The sequence below is a fragment of the Melospiza georgiana genome, chromosome 1 (genome assembly GCF_028018845.1).
Source record: "Melospiza georgiana isolate bMelGeo1 chromosome 1, bMelGeo1.pri, whole genome shotgun sequence".
Taxonomy (NCBI): domain Eukaryota; kingdom Metazoa; phylum Chordata; class Aves; order Passeriformes; family Passerellidae; genus Melospiza; species Melospiza georgiana.
The window spans coordinates 36,718,890-36,737,688 of NC_080430.1; the positions used below are offsets into that span (position 1 = coordinate 36,718,890).

At 35.3% G+C, this 18,799-nt stretch overlaps 1 protein-coding gene across 7 annotated transcripts in view; it reads right to left on the minus strand.

Moving 5' to 3' along the window:
• TBC1D5 (TBC1 domain family member 5) overlaps positions 1-18,799 on the minus strand; it is a 316,832-nt gene that overhangs the window by 282,622 nt on the left and 15,411 nt on the right. For all 7 annotated transcript variants that reach the window (XM_058039756.1, XM_058039673.1, XM_058039586.1 and 4 more), the window contains exon 2: positions 5,055-5,116. The gene's annotated coding sequence lies outside the window, so the exon portion shown is untranslated. The remainder of the gene's footprint in view (positions 1-5,054; positions 5,117-18,799) is intronic.

Here is an 18,799-nt window from a genome sequence, read left to right on the forward strand (position 1 = left end):
AGAAGAAGTGGGAAGGGGAGATATTGTAAAATCAAAAAATATTAGATTGCAGTTTACACTGTGAACATCTGAGAAGCCATGTTTTGCATAAAAATACAAAACAATGATAACAGTGCAAACAGAACAATTTACAATGTGAATGTTTAATCATGCAGACATACCTTTTAAAGTTCTTTCAGATAAAAAGGTAACATCTTTCCTACCACAAAAACTATGTAAATAAATGCACAAATATTGTTGTAAGTAGGTAGATATTTTGATAATAGAATGATTCAACTCTGTAATTGCTTTCAGATGTCCAACACAAAAGACCCTGTGCTCTTAATAACCCACTGTTTCTACCAATATTAAGCCAGGAAATGCCTACCATCATAATATTGCTTACCATGGTTACACCATTTCTCTGAAATTCTCATCTTCCTATAGCTGCAGCCTCCCTGTGTGATTCTTAGTCTGAGTCAGGAACAACTGCTTTTTCCTTTTGGACCATGCTGTACACTGCAATCATGGACTAGGCCTGGTAATGTCTTGCTGATTGTACTTACTCCCTCTTGCAGACATTCTCTTTCTAAGCAGTGCTGCAAAGATTTTTCTGTGAAACACAGAATTTCTACTAGCTTGAAGCTTCTTGTTTTGCTAGGTCTTTTTAGCCAAGGTCTTACTAAGACCTATATTTCATGTGAACTTATATTTTAAATAATGTCTGCAACATCTTTTTAAAATATGAGACTTTCATCAGTGTCAGCTCTGATCAATCCTACATCCCTTAAAACAGACTTCCAAAATGCCTTGCAAAGCAGCTCCCCTATAAAATGAAACAGAACTTGAATATTCATTTTACAAAGCCAACGCATATGTTTGGTCACAAATACTGGATTATTTTTCTAGTATTTCCTTCTTTTTAAACTTGTAAAGTTTGATTTGAGAGAGTGCTGATCCCTATTCTGTGAAGCAAGCTAGCATCATTAGGATGACAAAATCAAGTCTTATTGTGGCAAGAAGAAACATCATTTAGTGTCAACAACACACTGCTATTGATTTGAACTCCTCCTTGCCTCACGGGTGAAATAACAAGCTCCTACACACAGACTCTCTAAGCATACCAATAGAGGAAAGAGGCAAGAAAAATACTAAAAATGGCTGTATTAAAGATACAACAGGAAATATGTGAGTCATGAGATGCAAATTCTTTTATCTGTATGAAACAAATTGAAGAAGAGCTTAATATGGCTTCTGCAATTTCTATGGAGTTAGATTAGAACAGAAATATACCTACCAATAATATACCAGATTTAGGCTTCCCAACCAGTATCTCCTAACTGTTCAACACTCTCTGTGAAACAAGTCAGCTTCATGTTCATTATCTAATACTTACTAATCATTTTTCTAAAATGTTGCCTTATTTTAGCACCCTGGTTCACCATTTCAGCAGGAATTATCCTTTAACAATACTGGTAGAATCTCATCAAAGCAGAGCTATGAAACTGTCAACACAGCCAGGTTGACTCTTTTCCTATTTCTGAACAGACTCCAAGACTTTTTTTTTTTCACTTCAGGAAAAAAAAAATCTTTCTTTTTAAAAGATACAAAAAAGAATAAACCCATGGTCATGCAACATCAGTATAAATACCACTCTGCACAGTGCCCTGGTTTTGGTTGCAACAGAGTTCATTTTCTTCCTCAGGAGATGGTACAGAGCTGTGTTTTGGATGTAGGATGAGAATAATGCTGGTAACACACTGATGTTTTTGCTGTTGTTAAGCAGTGCTTAGTCTAAGTCAAAGGACTTTTCAGTGTCTCATGTTCTGCCAGTGTGGAGGTGCACAAGAAGCTGGAAAGCAGCACAGTCAGAACAGCTGATCCAAGCTGGCCAAAGTGATATTCCATACCACAGAACATCATGGCCAGTACATAAACTGGGGGGAAGTTGACCAGAAGAAGCCAATCACTGCTCAAGGACAGACACAAGCTGGGGGACAGTCAGCAGGTGGTGAGCAATTATTTTTATTTTTATTGTTTTTCTTGGGTTTTATTCCTCCTCTCTGTTTCCTCTCTTCTCATTACTATTATTATTACATTTTACTTTCTTTCATTTTTTATTTCAGTATCTCATGGGGTTTTATTATTTTCCAATTCTATTCCTCATCCCATCATGGCAGAGAGGGGAGTTGAGTGAGGGGCTACAAAGTACTTGGTTGCCAGCTGGGTTAAACCACAACACACATCAATAGCTCCTTTTCTAGGACTTAAAGCTATGTTTTTAAGCAGATCTGCAAACTAAAAAATGCAGTGAAATGAAATACTGCTTGTGTTGTCTAACTACACTAAAATTTAAGCTAATTTCAAGCATTTTTGTAGCATCAATTTAGCATGCTAGAATTCCATCGTCTATCTCTTAAAACACGAACAAAGTAATATACACGGCATAAAAAATTACTTCAAGATAACTTCCTTGTTAAAAATACTTAAGTATAAGGAACAAAGCTATTTTCATACCACATCCAGAAAATGGATGAGGTGTGAAAGAAATCTCTTGTTTAATGTGACCTTTGGCTGTACTTTCACTTGTCATCATTATGAAGTAGCTACTCTCAGTGCCAACACATAAGCTGCGTTGTATTATCCCATAACAGTAGTAGCATGTCTTTCAGGGAGTGTTTCATACTTCAAGAAACTGGTGGCAGAATGCACTGACAGCACTTACCTTTGTAGCTGCTTATAATAGGTCTTATTCAACAATAAGACCTCATTTACAAAAGGAAATAAGAGGGCACTAAATTTCAGAGAGCATATCGCATAAACTAGGATATGTTGAGGAACTCCCTTGGAGTTCTCAGCTTCAGTGAAAACATTCAAATAAGAAGAAATGTAAATTTCAGATTGGAACTCTGCCCCAAATAATAATATTCAGAGCTTTGTTACTGTGCACAGACCAAAAATACTGCATCATTAAGATCTGCAACATACTTGACTTTTCTTAACGCGTGTAATTAAGAAAATATTTCTGGAAAGCAAATGAATTTGAAATTCAAGTAAGATTAATAGAACAAATACAGCAAATTTACGTTTTATACAATGGTAGCAAGCTGCAGAATAAAAATCAGTAGCTATCATTATCTAAAGCTGTTCATCTAACACCACAGAGAGAAAAACTATTGATACATACTGTACACACATTTTTATCCATGTATATAAATCAAAGGAAACAGCTTCCTTTAAGGCAAGCATATGAAGATACTAAAGCAAGATACAAATTAAATATTCATACATTCAATATTTCAAAATAAGGAATTTGGATATACACATGCATAATTTAAGTTCTATAGTGAAACCTGTCTACAGAGGCCATTTCTACTGTATTTCAACAGCATTGAAACTTGAAATGTACAATGCAGCCTTTCCATGCTGTGTTAAAACTTTAAAGTATATAGTAATTCATTTCAAGCACTAAACATGGAATAAAGGCCACATTATGCACACGGCACCTCTGCAGAGGAACTGCTGCTTTGCCCTATTCATTTCAGCTCTGAAACAGGGCTGTCAGTCCTGCAAGGTGCTTTCGGACTGCCTGAGGTACTCACTGGGAACTGAGGCCAAATAAATAGGCAACTTCAGGAATAAGGTGGCCCTGAAGAGCCCATCACTCAGAATTGACTCCAAGTCAAATTCAGATCCCAGGCACCAGTTTTAAACTCTGTTGAGCTGGTGCCCACAGCTAAAGCCTGAAATTGGCCCCTTACACTGTCCTTATACAGTCACTCAAGCCTCTATAGCATAAAGGTGGTATTTCAGACCTTTTTGATTGGCAGAGGAAAGGAACACAAAACCAGGTTTTACACTATGTTGTGCACTAGAAATTATTCTTTATGATCACAGAACCTAGAAGTAGTTTCTGTACAATAACACAGGCATATTAAATTTGAAGAGCTTATAAATTTCTATGCATTCAAAAAACCCTGGGAGAAAAAAAACCCCTTACTATCCCATCCACCTTCCTTCCCTCAACATGTATCTCCTTCTGCATGTGTCATCTAAAGATACCAGCATTCCTCCCCATGTATTTCAAACCTCGCCACTGAAAAAGAATTCTCCATATGGGTTATTAATGTGAATATTTTATTTTCTTATTAAAAGTTAAATGTATTTAGTTCAAACATCAAAAGCCTCATTTTAAAAACATTCATTTTACTGGGACAAAAATATATGTTAACTTGAAGAATAATTAAAGAATACTTATTAAGGGGAAATAAAACTACTCTATTTCTACACAGTTTAAAGCAGACATTTATCTTTGCCCCTTAAAGGTCACTCATTTGATCTTGACACACCTATGAAATCACAGAAGCAAAAGCTAAGTAAGTGGAAAAGTGGTATTAAGGAATATAAAACTAAACAAAATTAGTATCTACATGGTAAATTACTTCATTGAAAACCATCTATGGATTCTGCAAAGAATATACTTTTGCCTTAGAGCTAGTACTTTAATTTTCAAGAACTAAGAAAAAAAAATCAAAACTAGTCAGTAACAATGCAGCGTCGAAAAGCAATAAACTCAAAATTAAGTTATAAATAATTTAAAGCATGTCATGAAGATGTATTAATAATTCATCAGATAAATAATTTACTAAATAATCAAATAAATAAATAATGAAATACATAAATAAATCAGCAAATAAATAATTCTGCAAAATAACCTAAACAATAAGTCACTAAAACAAATGACAAACCTACAAAACTACAATGATTTTCTAAATTCTGAGAGTTTTAAATAAACAAATGTATATAAACTAGATCAATCTTTGGTGGATAGAGAAATATTTTTCACTGCTATTGGTGAATTCCTGATTACACTGCACAAGGATACAATTTTAGATTTTACAAGAGTGCAGTTTTTCCCTTGTAAATTATTAACATGATTGCTACAATACATTCTGCTCTCTATTTTACATGTAATCCCTTTATGTAGCTCATTTTTCCCCCCAAAAAATGAAAATCTCTTTACAACATTCTTAATTCACATATTTCTTTTTTTTTTTTCTGGGTGCAGTACTTACAACACTGCAATAGCCTTCTTGGTGGTTCTCTTATTGTCTTCTGCAAACCTTCAGAAGTTTTGCTGCAGGGGAAAAACAAGTAGAATAACCTTAATTATTACAGATGGTATCTCATTCATTAGCAGATGACAACATTTTATTTGAAAGCACAAGAAAAGCTGTTTTATAATTCTACAAAGCAACTTAATGTGAAACAACCATTACAGTTTGCAGACTACCGAAAGTTTTTAGAAGTCTTTGGTGGAACGAGTTCAAGCAGACTGAAGCCTGTTTCTTGTATTTAAGCTGACACACAATCTGTGCAAACTGGCACTAATTCAGATGTAAAGACAAACCACAAGAAGGACAAAATACTTGGCTGACATCTAATGTTGTCCTTGATTTTGGAAGTTCATAGTCCTTGAAAGAATACAGTGAGATCATTTAATATCCACTATCTAAGTACATTCACAATTTAATTAGAATACTGCACTCCAAAGCCAACACTGGTACCACAAAGGTCAAAATCCACTCTTCTCCTCAATCAATTTTCAGTCTCCATTTATTTTAATGAATAATACTGACAGTCACCACAGCTTTCTTCAAAGTGGTACTCTGTAAATACAGCAGTTGAAGAAATGTGTCACAAGTGTAATCATGCTACCAACTTTTATCTGTTTAGTCAAAAAGGTTTATTCGCTTTCTTCCGTAACACACATTACACACAAAAAGAGCAAGACAGTTTTAGAAACCATGCTACTGACATGGATTCTTTATCTCTGTATGGATTACAAAAATGAAGGAATACACCAAACCTGAAGTTATATGTTGTACATATGCATGTTTTTTTGCTCCTCATTTCAAAGGAAGTCAGTGTGCAGCGTTGTTTCTGGAAGCAGTATCTCAAATTGCTGATGGTGCTGCTGTATTTCAGCATTTAAAAGCATAAAGGATAATTTACTCTTAAAACTACCTGGGCACATTATATTTAACAAGTCTCAAATTCTCTTTAGGGATTATAATAAGAAAACACTTTGCTTAATCATAAATTTTATATTTATCTTGGCTAAACACCCTCCTTTGGATAGACTGCCATGTTTTGTCAAGAAAAATCAACACAGTGGAAATGAAGTACTTGTTCTGTTGTGTGGTCATTCAAAAGAGTATGTAGAAGTAATGTAAATGTGCACCAGTGCTGCTGATAATTTCACGCTCTCGTACTCTCATTTCAATTTGCTTTAAAAAGGACTATTCCTCCTGGCTAAATATAGTCATCATGAAAAAGCATACCTCCCCTTTGAGCTACTAACACTGCAAGCCTCAAGACACAACAGTACAAAAAGGTATTTTTAAGGAACCTGAAGCACTTTCTCCTCACAGTATGTGTTTCTGAAGTGGGACAAATGAGACTGGGTTTTTTTATTAAAGTATTCTCATTTAGTGTACAGATTTCTCTTTGAAAATGACAATTCATTCCCACATCACATCTCTGAATCCCATCCAGCCCCCCAAAAAATCATATATATCCCAAATGTTTCTTTTTAAAAGCAATGGGTTATTGTAAAAGCAGCCTACACTGTCACACATTAAAGCATTCTGAGGATTACTGGGACGTACAATGGCTCTGGAGGTTCTGGAATCAGACCTTCTATAGGAAGAACCATTTAGTCACAGAGCATTCATCTGCAGCTTTGGAGCCTCGGGAAGCCGTGATTTTTCACCAATGAGTTACAGTAGAGCTAGAACTGTAATTACAGTTACTGATGTCTTAAACCCAAATTTTTTCCTTTTAAAATTTACTAATTTTTTAATTACTTTCATGTTTAATTTGGGTTTCTAATCTGTGGTTACAGAACTCATCTCCCCACACAACTACTTCTGTCTAAGGTGGAGGGCCATAATTACCTGCTCAAACAAGACATGTAAATCATTAAAAGAGGGACCCACACCAGCCAATGGCTTGGGATACTGCCACCTTTCCCCCACTTGCAATCACATGCAAATTCCACCCTACACAAGAGACAAAGACAGAAACTGAATTTGGTTCCTTTCCTTTCTTCTCCCAGCTGGTCCTCTTCCCCCTCCAGTCCTCAAACATCATACAGGTGCCTTACATCATGCAGATCATGAGGAAGATGTGTCAACAGAAAACTAAAGCAGAAGGCACTGATGTTCAGGTGTACTTCACTGAGAAGAACAGCAAAAAATCAAGTAATCACGTGCATTCTCTACTCTGCCCAATCTGGGAAGCTGTGCCACAACACAGAGGCTCCCTTCCTGGCACTCAAGTTAATTTGGGTGGTAATTCAAGGAACTGGACTGTACTCCACACATAAGAACAAATTTCAAATATTTACAATGGCAAAATTATAAATCACGCGCATAGTAAAAGGACTGAGCAACAAAGCTGTTTCATTTTCCTCCTTTTGATATTGACATTATTAGAAAGTTTCTTAGTTTGAAGGCACAAATCAGACCAAAAGAAACCACATACGGCTGCTTGCTTCCTTGGAATACAGGAAATATAGGAATATAGGAAACTAGGAAATATAGGAAACAGAGAAATTTTAGAAAGAGATTGCCATGTAACATCAAAATTTAGGATTATTTTTTTTTTTTAATACTCAGGAGTAAACACAGGGAGAAAGAAAAAGGCTGGACAGACCTGATTAACTAGATTATACTAATGTAAGGTACTGGCCACTATATTCTGACCCACTTTTCAAGGATTCCTGGAATTGTTATAAAGTTACACAAAATATTTAGCATTATCACAACAAAAAATAAAAGAAACCTGCAATTGTTTATAACAACTTATAAGTTTACATACAAGTTTTCATATAAGAACTTAAATAATGTATAAATATTTCAATACTAGAAGGTTCATTCTTGTGCCACAATTCCCTCCTTCTATTTATTACAATTGATCAATTAAAGTAAAGATTATCTGTTTGGCTCACTTCACATAGAAAGATACTTTTGTGACACAGTACAATACCTCATAAAAATTTTAAATGTATCTTATTTTTTAAATAATAAAAATTAAAAATGTGGTTTTTTTACATATTGATGACTCTAACTAAAAACTGTAAAAGTAACTCAGTCTTACAATGTTATAGGATAATTTTGAGTATGTTCTTGGTAAAACTTTGAGTATTTCTGAATAACTTTTTAACCAGCTTCTTCCAATTGTCTCTAAGGTAAAAATCAATTCTAAAATATTGAAACAGCAAAATGTTAAATCCCAAACTACTGAATTAACTCCTATCAATACAAGACATAGCTCATTTGACTGTTATGACCCACATTTCCTAGTCGATTTTTAGATAAAAACAAGCAGATTACCAGCAAAGGTTTATCTCAAATTCCCACATGTACAGCATGCCACATTAAATATATGCAAATCAACCTCTTTCTCCTCTACTTTTTTTGAGCTGACAACTCATATGACCTGAAGCCATGGTTAACGATTACAATTATTTGACTTTCATATTTATACAATCAGTCATCAGATATGCATGTTAATTGATTTTAACAGATAGTTTTGTATTCTAATGATCAACGGTAAGTGTACACTTTACCAACTTCTTGATTTATAAAAAAATAAAATTTATATCAGTTTTCACAATTAACCCTTCACTGTATTGATCTGCAGTATTCAATGGGACCTTTTCAATAATATGTTAACCTGGAAGCAATCCAAACTAAGAAATTTTAATTTTGTTAGCAAAATTTAATTTTCAAATTACAGACACTCTTCTATTGTGTTTAAAATTTATCTAAACAATGCACTCTGAATTTATTAGAATTGATGAAAGATAATTCGTACTTAATTGTACTGGGCAAACAAGTAGTTTGCAGTTATTTAATATTCACATTGGCCACTTAAAAGTTCATTTCTCTTTTTCAATGAACCTTAGTCATGCATTCCTAGATTTCAATAAGCCCCCATATGTCACATATACAACAGAGTACGTTACATTTAATGCCCTTATTTTTCAAGTTACATACTTAAGGCCAAAGGGTTCCTCTGTTGTCATCACTAAATATATTAAGTGAACTGTTTTGTTTTGATTTTTTACATGGCTGAAAATTTAAACTTTGCAATTAAAATTTTATTTTGGATGCCCTATTTCTGGAAACATAAAATAGGAAAAAAATAAAATAAAAAATTGCACACATTTTCAAGTGAAGAATTTACTATCTTCCAAGATTATACAAAGTGCAATCATTACCTTCCACAATTAATAGTTGTTGTTCTTGATGTCTATTCATAAAAAAGAGTGGATATTGCATCGTACTCTCAAAGATCAGATCATGTCTGGTTCTGTATAAGGGCTCTCCCAATTTAGGCCTTAATTGCTGCTGTACTAACTGATCATGCACCAATTTTGATAAAGCAAGAGCTGCTGGATCCCTTTCTCAGCATATTTTAATACCAACATAGATATTTTAATTTCTGCAAAATGCAGAATCTTTCCATTTTCTATTAATAACTGAATGAGCTGCAGAGGCAATTCAGCTTTTATTCAGGTGAGCTTTATACACTGTAAGTTCTGCTACTATTCTCTTTTTGTCTGGTAGCTCCAATGAATTTCAAATGGATTTATGTACTATAAGATTCTGAGACATTCTCTACAACAAAAAGGGACACTAGCACACTCGTGTAGATACACCATGCTTATTCAAGTCCTTGCAATGGACCAGAAACAGAAGAAACTCAAAGTCACACTGCATAACCATGAATAAGCACCTTAACCCCTAAAACACTCTCTAATGGACTTCTCTGATTGTAAAAAAGTCTTGATTTCACACTGAACATAATGAGAAAGTTAGTGAATATATGACGGGATTTTGTTGCTTACTTAATAGCTGTTTTCCTTAAACTAAGATTTGCCAGCATGACAAATACCAATAAGACAAATAAATTCTCTTCAATCTTTCCCTTACTGGGAAACAACTTCTTGGTCTTCAACAGATCTTGGTTTTAATTCTGAACATAATGAGAAAGTCTGCAGGTCTGCAGAAGGAAGAAATACATTCTACTATAATCACTAACCCCATTTAAACACCACAGATATAAGTGCAGAAAGAACCTGATTTCTCTTCTACAATTCAGTGCTATGAGTTAACCACCTTAAGGTGGTTCACTGTAAGGTTTATAACTTTTGTAGCTGAGGCAGACCTTAAGATAAATGGAAAGGAGAAATAAAGATCCTATACTTACATGTGAAACTCCAATATAATCAGCCAGAAGAAAATATAAGACAAATATGCTAATAAAATCCACATATATATTTTACATGTAAATATCTAATAAACTTAGAAAATAGATACAATTCCTAATTTCTTAAAATGTTTTCTATCCCGGCTTCTCTTTGAACTTGCCTGCTAAAATTACAAACCTGGTAATGTCAGCTATGAAGAAAAAGAAGTAAAATTTAACAATTACTTATGGGTTGACTGAGCCAAAGAAGTCCTGATCTGACTAATAAATATGGCACATTCATTTACACCACAGTAAATGGGGTTACACCAAGCTGCCAAACAGTCACTAGTGGGGTTCTTCAAGGCTCCATTTTAGGCCAATGCTCTTCAGTGTCTTCATAAATTCTTTGGATGCAGGACACAAATGTATACTGAGTTTGCTGACAACACTAAATTGGGAGGAGCTGTTGACTTCTTCCATGGCACAGAGGCCTTGCAGAACCATCCTAGCAAATTGAAGGGCTCAGCAATCACCAGCTGAATTGCAATCTGGAATCTGCAGCTGGGACAAGCAGCCCTGGATGTATGGAGAGACTGGGGAATGAGAGGCTGGACAGCAGCCCTGTGGAAAAGTACTGGGGGTCCTGGGCAGTGGTGAATGGAATACGAATCAGCAGTGCCCTGGCAGATAGAAGGGGCAACTGTGTCCTGCGGTGCATCCAGGCACAGCATTGCCAGCTGGGCAAGGGAGGGGATGGTCCTGTTCTGCTCTGTGCTGGGGTGGCCTCATCTTGAATACTGTGTGCAGTTTTGGGCACCACAATAGAAGAAATATAAAGCTATTAGAGAGTGCAGAGGGCCACAGGACGCAGGGTCTCGAGGGGAGGACACACAAAGAGCAGCTGAGGTCGCTTGGTTTGTTCAGCCTGGAGGAGACTGAGAAGACCTGCAGTTACAACTTCCTTGTGAGGGGAAGTGGAGGAGCAGGCACTGATGTCTTCTCTGTGGTGACCAGTGACAGGACCCGAGGGAATGGCCTGGAGCTGTGTCAGGGGAGGTTTAGTCTGGATATCTGAAAAATGTTTTTCACCCAAAGGGTGGCTAGGCATTGGAACAGGCTCCCCAGGGAAGGGGTCACAGCATTAGGCCTGACAGAGCTCGAGAAGCATTTGGACATCACTCTCAAGTACATGATGACACTCTTGGGGCTGCACTGTGCAGGGCTGGGAGTTGGACCTGATGATTCCTGTCGGTCCCTCAGAACTCAGAATATTCTCTGATTCTGTGATTCATTTAAGTTACAATTTATATAAACATTTTCACAAGATGCCTGAACCTAGATAAAAAGTACAAACAAAAGAAAATACTGTTTACTACTCACTATTTTTAAACAGTATGTTAATTGCTCATCTTGAAGACTGACGATTAAAAGTAGCATATGATTAACAATATTCATTGTATTTACTAAAAACTGAGAGGAAACAAAGAATAGAAAGCAATTGGTGATACTTCCTGATGACAACTTTAATATGAAGAATTGCAACTACAATAAATTCCACAGTTAAATGTTAAATTAAGGCTATGTGTAGAAATAAGACCAATAAAACACATTCTGGGAAATGAGAAAATAGTGTACCTAAAGAATATCCAGTTCTAAGACAAACATGAGTTCAGGGATTGCAAGCGACCATCCAGGCCACTAAAAATATTAAGGGGATTTTGACAGGGGCAGCTGAGTGAAAAAAATCTGGAAGTACAGCATCAGTGGCTTAGTATCCAACAGTCTACACATAATCTTAGTCACAAATGTGAAGCTGAATCCATGAAATATAGAAAACCACTAACTATACTGCCCCTGTTGCACAGTAATGTGTCCTCTGGCACCATTTCATGCAGAAGAAATATTAATGAAAATGGGTACATTGAATACAACTAGTAGCTAAGCTTAGTTACCCATATCCACAGGTGAACATATTTGATCAGATATGATCAAAAATTATCAGGGATAAGGGTCTTCCACTGTCCTTGATGTAGAAAGTATAGTCTTTAGGACGTTTTGTTAACTTCATACCAAAAATATTTAACTACTTTGTAACTCACTGTATAACCTCAATAAAGAAAAAATATATTCTCAATCAGCTGCATCAATTCCGTACAGCCATATGGGGTCCAGCAAAGGTGCAAGGCATGGAAGGAAAAATACCAAAAAGTAGGAACAGAGGGAGGACAAAAGAAAATATTGATCATTTTGATGACAAATTTATCTAAGTACACACACAGGTTATCTAGATGCGATAAAAATCACATTCATAAAAACCCTAAGTGTCAATTCATGAAATAGAAACGTTATACAACCTCCAAGACGTTTCATTTCCACCAATACCTGCCCTCCCTAAATGTCACTCTATTTTATCATGGTGACTGAATTACAATGGACTTGATAACGTTAAAAAATAGATTAATAAGAATGACACTAGTTTGCTTGCATAAAACCAGCCCACTACTTGGATGTTGCCTGTCTATAACAAAGTGGCACATGAACACTGCTTAAGTGGCCAAATGCCTCTTCTGACATGAAGACTCCTTTTGAGACTCCCAGTGTCACCAGGAGAACTATGCCTCATGGCACCCAAATGGACAAAACATAGAAACTCTAGTGCTAAGAGAAATGAAAGGCTGCACAGTTTCTCTTTGAACAAGTAACTATTTTACACAGAATCATCAAGTTACCGAATGCAAACCACAGCAGAAAACTGCTGCAAATTTCAATCCTGTTAGAGGATACATGAATTTAGGGAAGAAGATGGAAGTATTATAACTGTAGGGCAAAATTGCTGGGTTTTATTTTAAACATGCTTAAACTCAACGTTTTAACTTAAGCATTTAAGAGTGATTTTAGTCTGAAAGTTTTCCATCTCTTGCCACCTGAAACTGGCGATCCAAATGTCTATAATAGCACATTTGAAATGCTGAGTTATATTAATCTCATACTAACTATAGCAGTTCAATTTCAACAAATTTCTCAGGGTTTTTGCATATTGCTGAATAAATGACTCTGGAATTAGCTTACTTTTCTTGGAGGCATTATATGAGATTATTTCTTAGTCTCCTCCTCTTTGATTTAGTACACATCTTCAGATAATTTATTAATGTTCTGGATATCTCATTCATCATCTATTATTACTAGTGTCATAAATTAGAGGAATGGAACAAAGCACTGGACTATATGCTTTTTCCACATTCATCAATAAAACAGCTACCTCCGTTAGCAAACACTCTGTAAAGTTGTTGGTTTATCCACTAAGATGAGATCAGGAGCAGTTTTTTAACTCAAATTCCAAAACAGATTAGATTTATAGTATAAGAGGCTATTAATGAAATAAAAATCAGGGCTTCACTTTAAAATATAAAAGGGTAGAAATAGCTGGTCTTCACAACACAAAAGCAAATGTCAGACATTGCTATATCTTTTAAAATACTCAGATGAATTAGAAGGCTGATGAATGCCAGTTTTACCTGGAAAATGGATTAATTGTTTAAAATGCTATAATTTTGTCAGCATACTGTAGAACAGTAAAGACAAGGAAAGATTCAACTAACAGAAATTTAAATGTCAACATTGAAATCAGTAGTAATATTGCTCAAGAAGAGAGGCTGCCTCAACTGGGGCTAAGCAGGAAAAATTAAATCCCTTGCCTTTTCATTTTTGGGGTTTTTTTTTTTAGTTTTTTGGTTTTTGGTTTTTTTTGACAATCTAAACATAAAGGACATCGGAACATACAATTTTGAAAATTTCATAATATTTTCAAGATAATGGATATTAGTGGGAATCCTATAGGTAATATAGTAGTATACTATTCTACATAAAAGAATTCTATTCTATACTATACTATTCTACTTGAAAAGAGACAGAATTAACATTATTATGAAACATTAACTACTGACTTTAAAAGGTCATTATGCCTGTATTAAATTACATATTTGAATTAAATCTCAATATCCAAAAATCAGTTTTCGTTGTTTTATGTAGGGATTATTGATATATTTTGTACACATTCACTATTTACATTCCTTTACCTAAATCTCTCATTGAGACAAATTAGTATTTTGCATGATGCAACAATACTGCACTCACCTCTTTCTAACTGCTGAAAGTATTTAAACCAGGGTTAGGACTTCATCAATGGAATGAGATATAGAATTTAAGTTCTTATAATATAGAAGACAAGAACTCCACATGTGAGAATGGAAGTGGATAAAATGCTTCCAGCAGCAACTGTGTATCTAATTTCTACAAGGGAAGAAATTCTTTCATCTTTAGGCACTATAGATTAGATATTTCAGGCTCCAAAATGACCTGAAAACAACAACATTAAAGTTTCCAACTAAATTAAAAGTTTATTGTGCTACCTCTAATTCAGGACCTGCATTATTTTCTTTATAGAGCCTTCAATAGCTGTAGCAACTGATGATTAAAAAAACATACTTGTACCAATGCCTTTTAAAGCTAGTTCAACTCTACACAGTTACACTCTCCTATAGTTACAGCAAACAGTGGAACAGAAAATTAACTATATGAGCTGCACCTTTTGTTAGTCTCCAGCTTGATCAGTTTGGCAATGATCATACCTCTTATTTAATCTATAAAGGCAGTTTGCAATCAAAAAGAACCTTATGATGAAAATAAGTAGTACCCTCTTTGTATTAAGGTGCACTTGGTTTGAGGACTGACATAAAGGGGAGAAGCCAATCCCTCCTCTGATTGAGAGCAGCCATTTGCACTCTCTTATCTCTGCCTCACTTCAGATAAAAACGCACACTGACAGGGAAATGCTAAATGCTAATCTTCTCTCTCACAGTTACAATATTTACCCATTAGTAGGTCCCATGAATTCCATTTTCAGTCTTGGTGAATTTCTAATTTCCACAATGGGAAACTTAATTAGACAAGAGACTATAAGCAAGTCATACCCAAAATGTCCAGCAGCAATCTATAAGTAACAGTTACAAGAGAACTTTGGGGAAAAAGGACTTCATTGAATCTGATCTCCCACGCCAGTGCAACTGCTCTGCAACTGAGGGAGCAGTCAAAAAAACAGAAGTGTTGACAATGGCAACATCTCCTCATGCAAGAGTTTTCTTGACTTAGTGTTTCCAAAATATCTGAGATTTTTTTTCCCTTCCTGCCATTTTGTTCACTGAGTGAAAAACTTATTTTTGCATGAATTCTTAACAGAAGCTCAAATCAAGGAACATACATGGTTAATTTATGTCAGATCAACTTCAATATATTAACCTTGGGATGCATGGAAGAAGGTTTTTCTTTTCCTCATCCCAAAGAGATTATTACTTCCTTATCTAAAACTTTACAACAAAATCCCAGCGAAGAGTAACTGCATTATTTTCCGGATAAATAAGCAGGTAACCTGTTCCATACTCTGAATACACAATTTGTTGGTGATAGATTTTAATGTTAATTAATAACTGTATAAAAGTACTGAAAAATCATGGAAAAAAATGTTGTAGCCCATCCCATATGGAATGTGGAATACAAGAATCAAATTTCCTTAAATAATTATGCCAACATAACTTTCCTTTAACTCTTGCTACCTAATTCTCATAACCTTCAGATTTGCTAAAAATATCAATGAAGAATAGACAGCATGTTGAATAGACAGCAACTAACCACCAAGAAGTAAACAAAAAAAAAAAATTCTTTGGTTAGAACACAGAACAAAAAATCAATGGAATCTTGAATTAAATAATTTTCTCTTTTTAGGTTTACTTTTATTGTAGATTCTCCAAGACACAGTTCTGTCTTCTTTTTAACATAAAATATCCAGAAGGCTTCAGATATTTACATACCTGTTAGATAGGAGCACTACTTGTAAATGTTGACTCTTAACTTGATTGTAAGGGACATCACTGTTGCATTCTCTAATTAGAGAAATTACATGAAATTTAAACCTTTGCTTCTCAGCAACACCATATCCTCTAAATTGTACTAGTACAGTTGAGTACCTATTCTCAGACATATTTTTAAGCCCTATATGTTAGAGCATTTGTTCATGTATGATCAGAAGCACATGTGGTCCTCCTGCAATTATCTAAAACATTTATCACTGGGACAAAAGGCCAAGCAGGACACTTGAAATCCTGTTACCACAAAGCAGTGGTTAAAGGCAAGAGGAGAACTGGGAAGATGGCACTGCGAAGCAAGCAGACAGGTAGCAGTGGAGGGCCAAATCTGACAACACCAGGACCAAAGACAAACCCCTCCATAGGGGGCTGTGAAACTAATTTCCTCAACTCAATTATTACCACTAGTAAAGAAGTTTACTACAGCTACATGATTTAACAACTGTTAAACCAGCGCTGCTAAATTCAGAATCCACTAAAAACACACTACAAATTGTAGCAAAGAAATAGGGCTTGTTTACTCCTCATTACAGTGTCAGTGAGTCAAAGAGCTGATTTTAAACAACAAAAGCCTGACAGACGAAAATGCCGCCAGCTCTGTCAGACTCCTGGAAGAGAAAGTCAAGGCTCAAATGATTGCGTTGATCTTTGACTGAAACTGTAAAACAAGTCAGTTTCTTCAAAGCCAAACATAACACTGAAGCCAACAATAAGGAATGTTTTAGTTTTTTCCACACAATGAATTTTTTGATGTCATGAGCTCTGGAAGTTTTTAATCACACTAAAAAAGCATTAGCAAGGCAAATGTACACAACCCAGGCCCATAAGCAATCATTGGACTGGTTTTCCTAACTAATCTTATTTTTTCTTCTCTCACCTAAATTCCAGTATCAATTCTTCTTAATAATAGATATTCTCAAATTTTGAACCAGCTTTCAACCCACATTTTCTTTCACTCTCTACATCTGAACAATAATTCATATTTGTTCACTGACTAAATTCCAGACTATCTGTATTTTATTAGTCACATGGAAATTGGAGTGCTACCCACAAGACTTCAAGACAAAACACTTCACAGACACAGATCAGAATCAAAAATTTATCCCATTTAAATACTAACAGCCTTAAGACACATGATTTTATGCTTTTAATTTAAATAAAGGTAATTGAAAATACTGTGTTTACCGTTCAGAAGTGATTCTTAGTTATCCTTCCTGAACTCCTGAGTCTCAGTATGACCACCTATATCTTACATAAGTCTCCTCATTCCTTTTGTAAAAAGTCTACATTCACTAAATGCCTCTCAATGTATGTTTCAGTTAATTTTATAGCATATTTATTAAGATTTCTGCATAGTCATTAAAAATCAGATTCATCGATGCTTACTTTCTAATTTTTGTCATAAATTTATTTGAAGTAAAACTTTAACCCATAAAAAGGAAACTAATTTTTAGGTACTGCAGATATCATAAGCCCCTTAGAAGAGTAACAGCAGAAATTAAGTTAATGACTGGAATCAGAGCCAGAAACACTGGACAGACAATAGTTTAATTTAACTGACTGCTGCACAATGTCTTCTTCCACCTCTCACCTCCAGTAAATTTATCTTGATTGTAACTATATTGGTCAGTTCAAGTTTGTTTAGCTGCAGGTCTTTCCATCACTGACATCAACAGTGAAGTCACTCAGGACTTACAAGTACAAATCAATTTTGTCTTCCTGGAACAAATCTTAAGCATCCAGAAACTCAGGACCCCAATATTTGACTTCAGTATCTAAGTGCTTAGTAGGCATCTGGAAAGTAATGAATTACTTCACTTAGCTGTACCAGCACTTTATTATCCATTTTACGTAAGAATTCATAATGAAAACAAACGTATTGCTTGGCACGGAGCAAAACCATGCAGGCAACCAACAGATATTTCCTCTGACCCCCTGATCAATTAATTTTGGTAACAGAGACAAATGCCTTCAGAATAGCAGAGCAAGACAACAGAATTCCTCTAAAATGATAGAAACAGAAAAGAATATATACTGTGAAGAAGTGAACAAGGTCTTAACAATAATTTGCTGAAGTAATTCAAAGTACCACTAGTAAAGCTGTTTTCAGTAATGTACAGCATGCTACACAATACTTTATGGTAAAATAATTTCATGACATCATATGCTTGCCAGAAAAAGATGGCATAGGCTACCTATCCAGAATGCTTGCCATTACAAACATTTCATTTCAACAGAATAGAATTGTTAAGGTTGGAAAAGACCTTTAGGATCATCAAATCCAACCATTAACACTGCCAAACCTACCAAGTTCCCAAGTGCCACATCCACACATCTTTTAAATACCCCAGGGATGGTGACCCAACCATTTCCCTTGGGAGACTATTTCAGTGCTTCACAAATCTTTTGGTGAAGAAATTTTTCCTAAAACCTAATCTAAACTTTCCCCAGCACAACTTGAGGGTGTCTCCTCTTCTTACCTGGAAAGGAGACTAACCTCCACCCACACACAACTTTCTTTCAGGTAGTTGTAGAGAGCAATAAGGCTCTCCTGAGCCTCATTTTCTAGAGCCTAAATAACCCCAGCTCCCTCAGTCACTCCTCATGCACTCCAGACCCTTCACCAGCTTCACTGTCCT